Genomic DNA, 12,348 nt, shown 5'->3' on the forward strand with positions numbered 1-12,348 from the left:
CCGTGCCATAGAGGTTTTAAGAAGAAAATTGTTTTAAGACAGAACAAGTCTGGTAGGTGTCTTGTCTCCTCCCAAACTGTTTAATCCAACTCTAAGACCAGCTATTTGGTTCAAATGAAGATGCTAAAGGAGTTTTTTTTGTTTGTTTGTTTTGTTTTTGTTTTTTTAATTACTTGTTTGTTATGGTTTTACAAAACCTAAGTTCACAATCCTGAACAATTCCTTTCAGTACTTTTTAGAATTCTAATACTTTCAGGATTTAAAAGAAGTTTCTGGAGTGGAAAAAAAAATCTCCAGAGACTGAATATGGAACAGAAAGTTTTATTAAACACTGACTTTATTCAAGCTGGCGTTCTTCTTTTCCAGTGTGATTTAAGCCGAGTCTGCATGCAAAACATAAAGTTCTGCACTCAAATTGGTGCTAAGGTTTTGTTATCTGTATGAACACAACTCAGCATATTTGTCGTGGCCAACTGCTCCATAGCAACCGACACAACCACAACTCGGGTGCGAGGTGATGGAAGCCTGTGGAGGTTTAATGAATTTATTAATTGAGGGAAAGGAAGAGCACATTCACGGCTAATGAACATAAGTCTGCCGTCACAGTCATTGTGCCGTCATGTGGAACCGTTTGGTTTGGGCTCAACTGGCGCAGGAATGAGGCGTAAAAAGCGCTGCAGCGGCTCAGAGGACAATAACTTCATGCTGCACAGTTCGAGAGGAATGTTTTCGTCCCTGGGGGGCTTTAATCACAAGCGACAAAAACGGGCTGTAAATCTCTCCCTCTTTTTTTTTTCCTTCTTTTTTCCTTTGGCCGCTCTTCAAAGTGTAGACTATGTGCGGGACTCTTGTAATCTTACAAAGAGTTAGAAGTGGGCAAACAAAAATGTCTCTTTTCAGAAAAATCTAGGAACTATTATACACAACTTTTTCGAGTTAAAAGGAACGTTTCAGCCACCTAAATACAAAACAAAAGTTGACATAGGCCTAATCCTGTTTTATTAAGTTTTTACAAAAGCATTGACAGCAATTCAATGGCTATTCCCAGATATTTAGACTGCACTGAGAGTCAAGCCCATCTAATCAGGGAGGGAGAAGATCCTTACTGTGAATGATACTCACATTCATCTGTTCCTCTGTGCTGTTTTTCATGCAGAACTACAATATATCCACACTCTTTCTTATAAGTTTCCCGTTATGAAGCACAACGTGAAAGTTGCATCCATCCCAGAAAAAAAAGCAAAAAAAAAAAACTAGTTGGGTCTCCTTCTTCAGTGGGTCAGCCTAAGGAGATCTTCTTTGCAGAATTAGTTTCTTTCAAGAAATCCTTCACAACCTCTTTCGGACTTCTTCACGAAAAGTGAAAATGCAAACTTGCGGCAAACTTTCCTCATCCAGGGGACGCTCTCTGCTCTGCGGCAGCCTCTCTGTGCGGCTGCAGATTCGCTGCTGCGGCTGCTGCGCGCTAACTGAGACCAAGCAATGTGGGGGCCGAGAAGTGGACGTCCGTCTCCAAATTCTGATTTATTCAACACGTGACGGGCTGCAACCTCCTGCTCCTCTCCTCTTCAGCGCTGCTGCTGCTGCTGCTGCTGCGGCTGTGATTGCTTTAAGGAGACACCGCAAGGAGGCAGTCCAGGTTTGTGCTGAACTCTGGTGCCACCAACCTATCCAAAAGAGAATTGTAAGTCACTTCGTGTGCTTCTATTTCAATACCAACATACACTGTTGCGTCCAAATATATTAGAAGTATTATTACAAACTTAATTTATTGTAGATGTTCAAATGTTATGTATTTTCCCCTCTTATATCAAGTGTTGATTTATGTTGATACTTATGGCTTACGTATAATAATAAAACAATAATATGTGAGCAGGACAGAGCCAGACTTATGACTGAAATATTATTTAAAGTAGGCTACATGTTATGACACAATCGTGGGGAGACTATGTGGCAGTTTTTCCTGTAGTGTTTGACACTTTTCACAGAGAGGGCCATTCACAAAAGGCCATGGCAAACGAAGTTGGGTGTTTGCATACTTCTGTGTCCAGTCATACTACATAAATGTTTAGTAGAAGGAGAAAATATGTTGCAAAAGGAACCAAGTAAGGATGGCTGGACCGTAACTTTGATCCAACGTCCTCTTTTCAAATGACAGTGAATATTGGATTTCAACTTAAAATCAAAGCTCAATATCCAGTGATTAAATTACTGAAGAGAAAAAAAACTTAAGTGCTTAATGACAACAACAAGCACATTGTGTTGATGATGATGCATGGATTTCAACATCAGGAATGCACAAACAATACTTTTTTTTTTTTCAAAACCACACTGAAGAAAATAAGCTAACAATTCCACTTTGTGTATGGATGGATGTCATCACATGAGTCGAGCCGAACAGCTGGCTTTAATAAATAATGTTGAAGATGGTAAACTATTAACAGATTTTCACATAGATTTTGAAAGACTATAGTTGCATCGGGATCATTCTTACATATCTGAGTGAGAGTTTGACTCAGAGAACCTCCCAAGCCATAATGACAAGCCTTCAAAACTTTACTGGGTACAAATCGGTTTGAGTTTTCACTGTGTATTTTCACCACTATTCTCCACTGTTTGTATCACCTTAAACTGTTTTGTAACCTTGATAACCTTCAAAATAATAATAAACTAGAATGAAATCATATCACAAACAACCTGAAATCCTGGGATCCTAATACTCAAAGTTTATACTCGCTCGTTAAAATGGCTGTAAACAGATGCACATTTATACAACCATACTTTTTTGGAAAGCAAAAAAGTAAGCCTCCTCCCCAATCAACAAGTATGCAGCAAATAGTTTTTGGATGGTACGTGCAACATAAAACACTTGTCTTTTCCAGCTGTCATTACACAGCACACCCAGTGACCACAGTACATCAATGACTGCTCTTTTGTTGCAGCTGAAGCTGGCTGATCAAACATGCTGGAGCTCCACTTGGGTTGCTGGGCGAGGGCTGGTGCTCGGCTGGGATTTCTAGTAACGCCGTGGTACTAGTTGATTGTGATTTAACAATTGGAAGGTTTTTGAAACAGCTCATTTTCCAGACACCAAAAAATATTAACTTGTAGCCAAAAACTGTCTGGGTGGTTGCTTTAAGTGCTTTGGCTAATTTTAGATGCAATTGAGACCCCCCAAAAAGTATAAAAATGTGCAAAATGTGAATTTGGCATGATAGGTCCTCTTTAAGTTTGTTACAACAATGCTTTATGAGTGATGAAAAACTGTAGCACAATGTGATTGTCTATTTTGAAAACTGTCCAGATTGGTGACACAATCTATAAAATTATTTTGACATGAGAGAAAAACCTTCAAGAAACTTATCAGACACAATGTAAACAACTGTAGCTTTCCTAATGTAAAATAATGGCTCTGGCTTAAGGACACTTAGGCTCTTTTCCAAGGGCTAATTTACTACTGCCCTAATATCCTCAACAAAAACACAGCATCACGAGAAGGCCCAGACATCATATACAAAGCATTTTCCCTCAGATGTTAGTAGTCAAGGAGCCCCCTGGGGGTATTTTTCATCTAAAGTCTAGAAAAGAAACAAAGCCTGCAACTTTTCCTGGGATCTTGTGACTCTTGAAAGGCGCATCGGCTGCATCATCTGTCAGCTCCCTGGAGGAAGACCACTTTTATCTCTTGTAGTGCGGGAGTCAAAACTGTGCCTTGCTACCTTGTCAGTCATTGGAAGCATTAAAACAGACTGAACCTGTGCCATGTTTTGTTTCAACCTGGTAAATGAGAGCACAACAAAGTGCTATCCGCTGTGCCAGTGCCATACTGAGGAACATCTGATACCGTTTGGATGCATCTTCAGGATTTATGTCGTGATCACAAAGAAAAAAACATCATACTTACTCTTGGTTAAACAAAATAAAGCAGTTTGATTTATAGTAAACAAATCCAATGACAGTACGCATGAATTAAAGCAATGATGCAGAGGTATTGTTTTGTATGTTGTGAATAGGAAAACCAAGCCATAAATGAAAAGTGATTGGACAATGTGTTCCCTGCCAGAGCACACAATTTTTTTTTCAGCTAAATCTTTTTTTTCCCCCTACCGGCAGCCCATTCATCTACCCCCACTATGTGAACCTCTCCATCACAGAGTGGAATGACTTCCAGAGGTGCCAGCTTCTCATTATAACTGTGACAGCAGGGCACGCAAACTTACATAGACATTTATGCACCTTCCAAAAAAGCCCTGATAGCCCAGTACTTTGCTTCCACAGGGACAATCATCCACTCTACCTGCAAAAACTGTCACAGTTTCCATTCAGAAAATTAGATTTTGTTTTAGTATACATCTTGTATGTACATAAAGTTTGACAGTGGTCAGAAAGGATAATAGAGCACAATGCATAAAAAATGCAATGTCTGCTTAACTTAATTACAGGATTTAATAAAAGTTAGTGTTCAAAGGTAGGGCTACACAAAAATGTGTAAAAAATGACAAAAAACACTTTTTATTCAGTTTTCTGTCTACACAAAAACTAATGAGAAAATTTTTGATGAGAGTGATGTGGTTCCCTACCCAGCATACCAATCAGCCAGGTGGCAGCAATAGCATTTAGTTAAAAAAAGAAACAAATCTCCTGCTTTACAAATAAGTTCTATTTTGTTTATTTCTATTTCCGGTCAAGGTGGAATGGCCACTCTTATATGGTGTGCATGGTATGAAAAAATATGGCAGTGTGCCATGATTAAAGTTAGTATCTGAATTGGATTTGAAATCTAAAGTAAACTTCAACTATCAAAGTGCTTTGTTTGTTTGCTTTTTGTAAAAAAATATGCAATGAATTTGATTATCTCTAGTTCAAAGCCCAAAATGCCTGGACAGGCCACAATTAAACTGAGTCGCTTTTGTTGCTCGCCAGGGTGCCATTCATTCAAGAACCACTGCTAAGTCTGCTTTCCAGTGCAAGCTAAAGTAATAAATGAGATGAGATTATTTTTCTCAGGCTTTTTTGAGGAAGGCTGAAAGCACTTATCAAGATTAATTTTTTTGTCTGCAAATTCATTTCAGTGTAAGTCTTATAGACTTATAGACATAAGACTTATGTATTGTCAAATTTCCTGTTACCATTCTTATCAGAAAACGTGAGGATGAGAGAATTGTCTTCCACTATGATGTATGCTCAAAGATGAAAAGATGTACTGAAATTAAAATGTCAAACTGATTCATTTTGTTATGGGTTCAGGTAGATTAGTGCAGACTCTGTGAAAATGTATGAGCACATGTATAATGCACTGACTGTAGCTCAGTGCCCATAGATACTTATTTCACTGCTCCTGTGAGTCATAACAGATCATGAATAAAAACTAAGGTGTGGTAATGAAGAATAAATCTGCAGTTCTACTTTGAGGTTAGACCCTGTCCACATCACAAGGTTGTAGTCCTAGTAATTTTTCTGTCATGCCTATTTTAGAGATATTAAACCATGAATTGGAACAAAAACCACAGTGCTTGGCTCACTGAGCCCCGCTCAGAGGCCATGGCAGAAATAATAAACAGATCAAATTTAATCAGTGATAAAGTTAAGAGCAGAAAAGCTCAGTCTACCAGTAAAAGTTACTGTGATTTAAAACAAAAAGGATTCCAGCTTAAAAACCTTTGAATTGGTTTACCACAGACAATGACCAGGATCACTTTTTCAGTTGTCCTTGATAACATTTGAATTTCTGTATGTTTCATGTTTACTTACTTTTACTTTTTAATTTCTCACAAAGACAATTGTGTGTGTTTGTAGCAGATATTTAAACTTAGCGCTGAGTTAAAGGAACAAGAATGTTTTCTGAGAGCAGTGCTGCTTCCAGTGTTCATGTCACTGATCCTATTCATCAGCCAGATTATCTGTCTTCATTGTGTCAATCCTACTAGATTCTTACAAGTTATGATTCTAGTAAAAAAAAAAAAAATCACAGCTTTATCTTAATCTCCCAGGATCCTCAAACAACCTACCTGGAGCTTTAATCTTTATTCATGGCTCACCCCATGACTCAAATTCTCTGTTTTGAATCTCAACTCAATCCACTAGAGTTTGTCGATGGTCCATTAGAAGAACGCAACATGATATAACTCGCCTGTCTGTTTGTCCTCAGCAACAACTCTAGTAATACATAGTATTAGATTAGCCAGCCTTACGGAAGAAGTAAGATTCATCATTCACTTACTTGTCCATGAAATTTTTCATCTGACTTGGGATCAACCTTACTTTCCCTGTCTTGGTAAAAATATAAGAAATAATCAGTACACAACTCAGGTCCAATCATTTTACCAGAGCTTCATAAATTCCCTTCTTGCTTTTCAGAATATTCCCCCAGACTGCTGATTAAGATTACTGCCTTTTCTTTCTTAATCTTTGCTGTCAGTCACAGTGAGCAGCACTTGAGTAACAGATTTAAGGACGTTAGATGGATAGATAGATAGATAGATAGATAGATAGATAGATAGATAGATAGATAGATAGATAGATAGATAGATAGATAGATAGATAGATAGATAGATAGATAGATAGATAGATAGATAGATAGATAGATAGATAGATAGATAGATAGATAGATAGATAGATAGATAGATAGATAGATAGATAGATAGATAGATAGATAGATAGATAGATAGATAGATAGATAGATAGATAGATAGATAGAGATAGATAGATAGATAGATAGATAGATAGATAGATAGATAGATAGATAGATAGATAGATAGATAGATAGATAGATAGATAGATAGATAGATAGATAGATAGATTACTATTTTTAGATAAAATACCATTTTCAATATTCCAATTACCTTTAAAATAGTTTGTCTAATTTATTGTTATTTATTTTATTATTTTATTTTATAATTACTTAGTATTACTTATAATTAAAATTAGTATTTTAGCTAAAATTCACAGTTACTAAAACAAATTATCTTGCACAACACATACTGTTATTTCAGACAGGTCAATCTCTTAATTTTAATTTCAAAGTGGATAAGGACAGATTGAACTTGCCAGCTATTGGGATCAAAACATTTTGGGAAGTATTTCTATGACATGGGTTAGCTATGAATTTATGAGAGTCGGGTACTTATCTCAACAAGAGGTATGATGTAGACCTTTACTGAGACCAAACACTAACCAGAAGCCCTGTCAGAACATTTCCTGCAGACTGTTTTGCATGTGTGGTAATATGAGCTCAACTTCTGTGAATGTTACCTCTGAAAGATGGAAATGGGACAAGTTCATAGGTTATTTGAAACGAGCTGTATAAATCAATTTAAGAAATTTGAGACCAGTTCACTGCATATTTGTCCATATTCACTGTATGCACTGTAAGAACTTATTCTTACATAGACCTACACTGTGTGATCCTTTCAGGAGGATATATGGTGTTGAGTGCACAGATGGTTTTCATTTGTGTGAAAACAGATCTAGGAGCTCCTTGCTTTTAGTCATGAGGTTAATTAATAGATTTGATCGATTTCTGCTTCTGCATAGAATGAGCACGGCCTCTCTCTCTCTCTCTCTCTTTCTCTCTCTCTCTCTCTCTCTTTCTCTCTCTCTCTCTCTCTCTCTCTCTCTCTCTCTCTCTCTATATATATATATATATATATATATATATATATATATATATAAATTTGTGATATTTGTGATATTCACATGAACTAATAGTGCCAAAGTAAAAGTAAAATAAAAATACTGTGTCTGCCCTAAGTCTGGAAAAAAAAAGTATATTGCTTTTTTATTTTTTTTCCACAGGGTTGGAATAGTAATTGGGGAAGGGAGGTATTTTATCAGTGTGGATACTAAAGTCCTTCCTCTATTTCCACACTGAAATAGAAGACAAACAGAATAAATTCAGGATTATCTCAAGGAAAGAGTGAGCCTAGTTTTCAAAGGATCATATTTGTTTTCTTCGCTGAATTTCATTCCAGAGGTGAAATTTAAATTTGGCAGAGCCCTCCTTCTCCTCGACAGCATACACTTCAGAGGAATGATTTGTTTGTGTGCAACAAATTGAACTCAAATATGTGTGACTCTATGAATGCAAAACAGAGCTATGGTTGACAGAGATCCTCAAAATGACTGTAAATATTCAATCTAAAAAAAAGTCCCTTCACCACGTAGTGACATTATGTGTTTCATACATTATTTTTGACAACAATGTTTTCTGTTACAACAAAGCAGTAAGCTGCTTGTTGTGTATGAGTCACTCGTTTCATTCCTATTTACTGGATGTCAACAGATTTTATATTGTTTATAGTTGCCACAAGGAGACGAAGCTAAGCATGTCTAACATCTGTAATGTGTTACTACAAGAAAACTTTGCAGTGCCCCCAGATGGCCTGGCAACCTGTTTTGTGTGCCTCTTACCCAGTTATGGATGGCTGGATGGATTTGTAGTCTTTTTCTATATTTGTAGGGGTTTTCAAATAATCCAAACCTTCATTTAGAAACTCGTGGTGTCATGATCCGTTGGACTTTTATGGAATTTTTTTTCTGAGGTTTTCTATTTTTTTCATTTGAATCTTGTGTTTTGCAACTTTTAATGATTTAGCTCTTTTTATGGATCTTGACTTCTCCTGTTTTCTTTTCTGTGTATTTATTCCGAATCAGTCATTTTTTCCTCCTTGTAGTCATGCTCCCCAAAGTGTTGTTGTCCATTTAGTTAGCTGGACTCACTGTTTCCTTGCTCCAGTAATTGACATGTTCTGTGTTTTTCTGTGGGTTTATTTTGAGTTTCTGTGTCCTGAGTTCTCTGTGTTGTCCTTTCTCGCCCTTGATTGCTCCCAGATGCGTCTTGTTCCCTGATTACCTTCTGTGCATTTAGTGTCACCTGTGTTCTTTGTTCCTTGTTGGGTCCTTGTCATAAGTCGTCTCTACGTTGTGTCCATTCGTGTACACTGATCGCTACCGGTGTTTAACTCTGGTCTCCGCTCAGCCGTGCTGTCAGGTATTTGGACTGTGTGTTTTCTGAATTGTTAGTCATTAAACCACCATCATTCATCTTACCTGGGCCTCATAGCATCTGCCTCACCACCTCCACACTGCATCTCTTGACAGTAATTACTCTTTCCTCATATTTAATCCTCCACTCTTAATGGACTCCCTCTGATTTCTCCTCTTGTGTCCTCATGGTTTTTTGCTAAAGGTCCTTATACTCCTTTTAGTAACACATCAAAAACATCCTGCATTACCTCTTGCCTGCTTTTGGGTCTCATAAAAACTACAAAATGCGGCACGCGTTTGGTGCTCCATACTTCTGGTTTACACTGTTGGAGCACAGACTTACCCAACCACAGTACATTTCTTTATGTATCATTATCATCATCAAACTAACCTTACATTATTTCATTGTTCATCTTTATCATAACCCAAAAAGGTGTTACCATTTGCAGTTAAATTGTACCCATACATTCCCTAGTTGGAAATACACTAATGATTTTATATATATGTATATATTTTTTTTCCTCTGTTCTTTCTTCTTATTTTACATTTAATGTATTAAGAGTTTACTGTAGTTTCTCATCAGGTCAAACAAGTAATAGTTTATAGAATTTAATGCAATGCAGTGAATCACACTATCTTTTGCAAATACCTGAAGAACAGAAAGTTTGAATTCTCAATTTTTTTCTGTAATTAAGTGGTGATTCTAGAATACAACTTCACTGCACCATAGAACTACTTTTTATTTCTTATTAATACCCAACCTTTAGACTCTTATCCTTTTTCTTTGCATCTAATTGAAGAACTCCTTTCCTCAGGACTCCCTCCATAAACCTCCTTAAATGTCCGATTGTACACTTAACTGTCTCTCCATATATTGTCATAATTGGTAAGTTTTTATATTACCCTATACTTCTATGTATGGTGGCTCTCACCATATCTTTATTAAATATGATATAGTTGTTCTGATCAAACCAAAACAACTTTAAATAATCTCTAATATTAAATATTAGTCACACAATCACAGTTCTATGACTGGACGATGAGTTTATTGTAGGAAATTATCACCTAATTCATTAGTAGTCAGAGGTTTGAAGATGTCACAAATCCTCCCATTAATGAAGTCTCATTTTTGTATTCAAAAGCATGAAATTTGTAAAAGCAATATAATGTAAACATATGGAACCCTTTTAAAATATCTGCCAAATAAAGAATATCATTTGGGTTTTTTGAGAGGCTTTTTTGTTCTTGTTTTTTTATGGTAGCAGCTGCAATGTATACGGCAACACTGGAATCCCAAATATTCTTTATTCCGCAGATTCATTTCTTCTAAAAACAGATTGAACTGTTTTTGGGCCACTCTGCATTCTGGCTTATAACAAAGACACCTACGGCCAACACTGCTCTCTAATTAATACACTATCAATCACATTGTCTGACATTTTGTTTTCCTGCTAGACGAAATTCCTAAGACTTTCCTGGGGGTCTGACCAATTCTGATGGAGATCATCTTTATTCCTGAGGAATGCATTGTGTATTGGAGACAAGGAATGCACAGCTCTGAGGGCGATGCCCTGGAATTTCCAGAACAATTAAATTACTCAAGCAAACATTTCTTTGAAGGAAAAGAACCTTCAGCAAAAAAGGGGTGTAATCTCATTACTTCACATCTACTAGTGCTGTCACTTGAGAACGTTCAGATTTGTTGTCTATTCGTTCCATCTTTTTCTGAGCAATAAGATTTGGCACTAAAGTGAGCAATCACAGTCAGGGTCAGAGCGAAAAAAAAACCTGAGGGAATTCCTTCATGTCTTTGCCATGGTAGCCTTATTGAACTTTGCTAAATCATGAAAGCATCACGGATGACAGGATAAACAGGAATAATTTAGAACCATGATAACTATTTTCCCTGTCCTGAATCAGTGGCTGTGATAATTTTTCTTGGCAGATGTGAAGCTTTTTGGTTGGTTCCACAGGAAACATGACTGACCCACACCCACCTAAAGCCAGTAAATTATTCTTCCTTATTTATAGTGCAGATAATAAAAATCATACCATTTCTCATTTCCTCTAAACTGAATAAACAAGGATTTTTTGATAAAAAGTAAATATAGTGATGTGTAAACATTTAGTAAATTAGATTGTAAAGAAGCTAAACAGTTCTATGAAAGACACGAAGAGTTAATGTGTTAAAATATTTTGTTTTGCAAAGAGGTTGTGCTTCAAAAATAACAGATGTGCAGTTAATAATATTAACTACATCAAGTGTTGGATCGCAAATGCTTAAATGGTCATGCTGGTGGTTTAAATGGCCATCCTCCTCAGCAGACATTTGTATAACGAGAAACAGAATGGAACATTTAGAAATGGTTTTCGATTTTGTGAAAGAATAGCACAAAAAGCTGTTGGTTATTCTGTTTTATATTAGAGTTAAAATATGTAATAGCCACTGGCAAGAAACCGAGGATGTTATTACTGAGCAGAATTAAAAGAACAGACACCTGGCTCTTGTTGCATAAAATTTGACAACACTTTCTTTTTCCATTTTAGGCAACCAATTTGCATTAATAACATCATTTAAGTGAATGCCTTTGGTTGGTTTTCATTTTGTCGCGCAATTAAAAGATGTGCCTACTTTGAGTTCCAACTACAATCTGTTTTTCTAACATATTTGCACAAATATTTAATATAAATTCTAATATATAAAAAAAAACTCAATATATTATCAACTTAACAATAAAAAAAAAAAACTTTATGTTCATTAATTGTGCTTTTATGCTAATCATTTCTGGTGAAGGATAAACTTTTATTTTCACTTAAAATGCCTACAATTGCACATGTATACATTGAACAACAACAGTAGGTGATGCAAACATTATTAACATTGGGAAGGAGGTTTGTCATCCAGAACATCAGCCAACAGACCCAACCCTAACTATCCCTCCAAGGTCACCATGAAAGTAAGCTGCAAGATCCTAAATCAAGTCTCCAAAAACAATTGAAATACACAAATTTTGACCAATTAACATGTCAAATTAAACTTAAATAGCCCATTGGAAACAAAACAAGGCCATTCAATCTAATGTGCAACTGAACGATATGGAATCTACTTACGCACTGGGAGAACATCCATTCAGAAAGCCTCTGTCCAGGTTGTATCCATCAACTTACCTTATGACAGCTGGAAACCAGAGAAGTGAGGATCTGGTTCATTCACCCAAATAATTGCGAGAATCTATGGATGAATTGAATATTGTGTTCTAAGGTCTCCTCAGGTTTAAAGTAGAAGTATGAAATGTTAATTTCCTTTTTGGGGTAAAATATATTCATTCACTGTATCTTTCATTGCCTCATTGTGTCATTTTA

At 36.3% G+C, this 12,348-nt stretch overlaps 1 protein-coding gene across 1 annotated transcript in view; it reads right to left on the reverse strand.

Annotated features, from left to right (window-relative positions):
• The window catches only part of LOC129358922 (protocadherin-16-like), a 91,606-nt gene extending 90,051 nt beyond the window's left edge, over positions 1-1,555 (reverse strand). The window contains exon 1 of the mRNA XM_055028181.1: positions 1,123-1,555. The gene's annotated coding sequence lies outside the window, so the exon portion shown is untranslated. The remainder of the gene's footprint in view (positions 1-1,122) is intronic.
• Positions 1,556-12,348: the final 10,793 nt, after the last annotated feature.

Source organism: Poeciliopsis prolifica, unplaced genomic scaffold, assembly GCF_027474105.1.
Source record: "Poeciliopsis prolifica strain line A6 unplaced genomic scaffold, Auburn_PproV2 SCAFFOLD004, whole genome shotgun sequence".
Lineage (NCBI taxonomy): Eukaryota > Metazoa > Chordata > Actinopteri > Cyprinodontiformes > Poeciliidae > Poeciliopsis > Poeciliopsis prolifica.